This window comes from Ursus arctos, unplaced genomic scaffold, assembly GCF_023065955.2.
Source record: "Ursus arctos isolate Adak ecotype North America unplaced genomic scaffold, UrsArc2.0 scaffold_12, whole genome shotgun sequence".
NCBI lineage: Eukaryota > Metazoa > Chordata > Mammalia > Carnivora > Ursidae > Ursus > Ursus arctos.
Genome location: NW_026622786.1, coordinates 63,512,460 through 63,517,810, shown reverse-complemented (window position 1 = coordinate 63,517,810; position 5,351 = coordinate 63,512,460).

Sequence of the window (5,351 nt, the reverse complement as noted above, 5' to 3'; positions counted from 1 at the left end):
TCACGTGAGTCAGAGGAGGGGCGGGGCCTGGGAGGGGCGTGCTGCCGAGGGCTGCGCGCTCACCCGGTGTTCTAGAAGGGGGAGCGCCGAGAACCTAAAAAGTCGGGGTGTCGAAGCTTCAAGCTGTGAAAAACCTTGGCCGCCACATCTTTTGCTTTGCTCACTCCTTTCCTAAACCGGTGACAGTTTTTCTGCAGCACTTTTCTGTGCCAGCTTTGTGCCCTTCATCATTTTCTGCCTGCAGTTATTTATTTCTTCATTCATTCGTTTGTTCGGTGATCTCGAAGTGCCTACAGCGTGCCTCACCAAGTGCTTGGTTCCAGTAATACAACAGCTAGGAAATATGGTACCTGCCTTTAAAGAGCTTGCGGTTTAGTAGGAAGACATTCGTTTATTCATTCAGCAAGCATTCTGAGCATCTACTATGTGTCAGGTATAGCTGCACAAACCAATATTTATAAGTCTGTCCTAGTGCGATGAGAAGTCTAGTTCATCTGTACGTTCCTCCCGGACTTATTCCCCCATCCCCCTGCCCCCAACCTGAATGACCTAAGAAATGAATGGCTGTGGGAGATGATGACTGGAACACAGGAGCTACAGAGGTTGTAGTAATAATTCTGTTATCATAGCGAATGCTCAAACAGGTTTGAACTTTGTTCCAGATTCTATTCTAAGAGATTTATACAAAGTCTCATTTAATTCTATGACCCTCATTGTGACACTATAGGATAGGCATTCTTTTTTTTTTTTTTTTTTTTGACAGATAGAGACAGCCAGCGAGAGAGGGAACACAAGCAGGGGGAGTGGGAGAGGAAGAGGCAGGCTCCCAGCAGAGTAGCCTGATGTGGGGCTCGATCCCATAACGTCGGGATCACGCCCTGAGCCGAAGGCAGACGCTTAACCGCTGTGCCACCCAGGCGCCCCTAGGATAGGCATTCTTATTATCCCCATTCTTCAGATGAGGAAACTGGGCTACAGAGAAGTTAAGTAACTTGTCCAAGGTCACACAGGATGTGAGAGAGTAGTTATGCAATAAGTATTTTTTTTTTAATAAAAGTATGCATGTAGTACAAGAGGAACACGTGAAGGAGATGGAAGAGAGAAGGTTTGCCCGGTTTTTGCTTTGTTCTCTTGCACAGAATCATCAGTTCCATAAAGCCTAGACTGAAAGCTCTCCAAAGATAGTCAGATCCTGTCTCATCTCAAAGATGAGTCCTAGCCAGCCCTATTCTAGAGTCCTCAGTGGTATTCAGTCCATGGTTTTCCATCACCTACAGCAATGCTTCCCCAATGACTCCACTAAAGGCATCAGAGAGTGCACCACTTCCAAACCTTCCCTATTGGGGAGCAGTGTACTGCAACTGGAAAATGTCTTTGAAGTCCCAATTTTATTTTTAAAATTCATGTGATTTCATATTCAATTCCCTAGTAATATATCTTTCATAGGAAAACACAAGATTGCCTTCTCCCCAAGCCTTTTGGTAAAATGACATTTCAAGTGATATGCCACATTTTCATGTGGTTTCTCATACCCCTGATCATTTGGGAGACCCCTCAGGGCACATACCCCTGGAAGGGAAGCCCTGACTTTTGATTTTGAGCCCACCTGCCTTAGCCTGGCCTTCAAGGCCCTGTATAATCTGATTCTAGCCTCATATCATGCTTCTCTTCCCCCATATCCCTCTCAATCTTCTGATCTCCGAATAGATCGCAGGTTTATGTCCCTATTTACTGCTGCTCTTAAAGCCTGAACCCCCCTTCTCTGACCAAATCAGAGATTCTCTCCTCTGTAGAGTCTTCCCAGGTGCAACAACCACACCCCTCCAAAGTGGATTTAAATGTTCCCACTTCAGGGTTCCCTGGGTGGCTCAGTCAGTTAAGCATCCGACTCTTGATTTTGGCTCGGGTCATGATCTCAGGGTGGTGAGATCGAGCAGCAGGGAGTCGTGTTCCACACTCAGCGGGGAGTGTGCTTGAGATTCTCTCTCTTCCTCTGCCCCTCCCCCTCCCTCTCTCAAATAGATAAATCTTTAAACACTTCCATTTCAGTGTTCCACGCTACTTGGTTTATTCTAGTATAATATAGTAGGAAAGGACTGGCTTTGGTGGACAGACAGATCTTAATCAGAATCCATGTCCCATGTTTACTAAATTGTGACCTTGAACCAATTACATTTATGAGCTTGATACCTCTTCTATAAATGAAAATCCGTTGTGGCTGTCGGTAGGCCTAAAAGTTCGTGTATGCAGTGTGCTTAGCAGGGTCTGGCTCAGAATCATTCCTATTCCAGAAATGTTTATTGTCATGCCCATAATGGCATGAAAGTCTGTGTCCTCCGTGATACTGTGAACTCTATGTCCCTTTTGCCAGTCACAGGGTCACGAATAGAGCAAAGCTTGGTGAGGGTGATGTACACAGCTAAGGTCAGGGACAGGCCGCGAATGATACTTTCCCCATAATCATATTTACTGAGTTGAACTACACTAAAATGAGCCCACCTGAGCAGTAGGGGGTGATAGAGAGTTAAGGAAAAGATGGAAGACAGGCTGGGCCAAGTATGAAGTCACACACTTAGAAGGAAATTTAATGTCATCAAGAAGGCAGCCAGCTTCTTTTTTTAGTCTTGTCCTTATCTCTGTAGATTTATTCCACCTTATTCTTATAAATTTTCACATTTACTTTTTAAACTTGTTTAATTATTCAAGTAATACATGAATACATGCTTATTGTGAATTAATCTCATGTTTTTCACCTAATATTCCTTTTCGTTAAGCATGATATGGCTTGTAGACACTGTTTAGACTGTTGCAGAGAAATCAAAGGTCAGAGAAGTTAAATGATTTACTCTAAAACACATAGTTAGAGGACTAGGAGGAGAAACCAGCCCTCCTGGAATCCTAGAGTTCACAATAACCATACTGGGTCCTGGAGGGAAGAATTGAAGAGCATTGTGGCACTCAACTCCTGGCTCCGGACTTAGATTCAACTATTACTAACTGATCACTAATTATGAGTTTAGTACTTTAGGTTCATTATCTCATTTATTCTTCATTCATTCCACAAACATACCCTGGATGCTTAAAAATGGCTAGAGCTTAAGGGATGCCAAACTGAAAAATGCAAGATTTCAATAAGAACATGCAACTCTTGGAAGAGGAAAAGCACTGGTCAGTAAACATATGATGAGGTGCTCCTCCTAATGATCAAAGGAAGGCAAACTAGAACCAGTATAATATAATTTTTCATCTCGTAGATCAACAAAGATTGGCATCCCGTGTTTGAAAGAATGCTGAGAGGGGCGCCTGGGTGGCACAGCGGTTAAGCATCTGCCTTCGGCTCAGGGCGTGATCCCGGCGTTATGGGATCGAGCCCCACATCAGGCTCCTCTGCTATGAGCCTGCTTCTTCCTCTCCCACTCCCCCTGCTTGTGTTCCCTCTCTCACTGGCTGTCTCTATCTCTGTCAAATAAATAAATAAATAAAATCTTAAAAAAAAAAAAAGAATGCTGAGAAATTGGCTTTCCAATATATTAATGGTAGGAAGGTAAATTGATGCCTCCTCTTTGGAGACCAATTTGGTAATATTTATTAACGTTTAAACGTGTTTTGATGTATTTTGGGGGGTGGGAGAAAAATTTGCAAAACTATCCCACAATGGACTTGTATCCTGAACATATAGAGAATTCCTACAACTCAGCAATAAGAAGACAATGTTTTAAAAAATGGGCAAAATATTTGAGTAGGTGTTTCACCGAAGACATATGGATGGGCGACAAGCACACAAAAAGACACCCAGCATGCGGAAATGCAAATAAAAATCCACACTGTGATATCACTACACAACTACTAGAATGGCTATAATCAACAAGACACACAATACCATGTGTTGATGAGAATAATAAAAAACTGGAACCCTTCTATACATATCTGGTTGGAATGCAAAACGCTGTAGCCACTTCATATTTTTATTTGTTTGCTTGCTTGCATTTTATTTTATTGTTGTAAGCACACTTAACATGAGATTACCCTCTTAACAAATTTTTAAGTGTACAATATATTACTGTCAACTGTAGGTACAATGTATAGTAATACAACTGAAACTGTATGCCCCTGATTAGTGATTCCCCATTTCCCCTTCTCCCTAGCCCTGGCAACCATCATCCCACAATTTGAGTCTAAGAATTTGACTGTTTTAGATAACTCATAGACGTACTTGTTTATTATGCAGTACTTGTCTTTCTGTGACTGTCTCATTTCACTTAGGATAATGTCCTCAAGTTGTTTGGTTTTTTTTAAGTAGGCTCCACGCCCAGCATGGAGCCAAACACGGGGCTTGAATTCACGACCCTGAGATCAGACCTGAGCTGAGATCAAGAGGGACGCTTAACCAACTGAGCTACCCAGGAGCCCCTGTCCTCAAGTTTTATCCATGTTATAGCATTTTGCAGAATTTCCTTCTTTTTAAAGTCTGGATAGTATCCCAGTGCGCATATCTTCTACATTTTGTTTATCTGTTCACCTGTCAAAGACATTTAGGTTGTTCCACATCTTGGTTTCTGTGAATAGTGGTGCAATGAGCATGAGGATGCTAATATCTCTTCAAGATGCTGATTTCAATTCTTTCGGATAAATAGCAAGAAGTGGGATTGCTGGATCATATGGCAATTCTATTTTTAATTTTTTGAGGAACCTCCAAACTGTTTTCCATAGTGGCTGCACCATTTTGCATTCCTATCAACAGGGTACAAGGGTTCCAATTTCTTTTTTTTTAAGTTTTTATTTAAATCCCAGTTTGTTAACACACATCGTAATATTAGTTTCAGGTATACAATTTAGTGATTCAGCACTTCCTTACATCACCCTTAGAGAAGGGTGCTCATCACAAGTGAACTCCTTAATCTCCATCCCCTATTTAACCCATCTCCTCTCCCACCTCCCCCCTAGCAACCACCTAGAACCATTGTTCTCTATAGCTAAGAGTCTGTTCCTTGGTTTGCCTCTCTCTCTCTCTTTTTTTATGAGTCCCAATTTCTCCATATCCTCAACAACACTTCTTGTCTTGCGTTTTTGATAACAGTCATCCTGACAGGTGTAAGGCAATACCACATTGTGGTTCTGATTTGCATTTTCCTGATGTTTAGTACTTTGAGCATCTTTTCGTATACCTGTCAGCCATTTGTACATCTTTGGAGAAATGTCCACTTGAATCCCTAGCTCAGTTTTTAACAGGGCTATTAGTTTCTTGCTATTGAGTTGTAGGAGTTTCCCATATATCCCAGTGATTAATCTCTTATCAAATATCTGGTTTGCAAACATTCCCTCCCATTCCATAGGTTACTTTTTCATTCTGT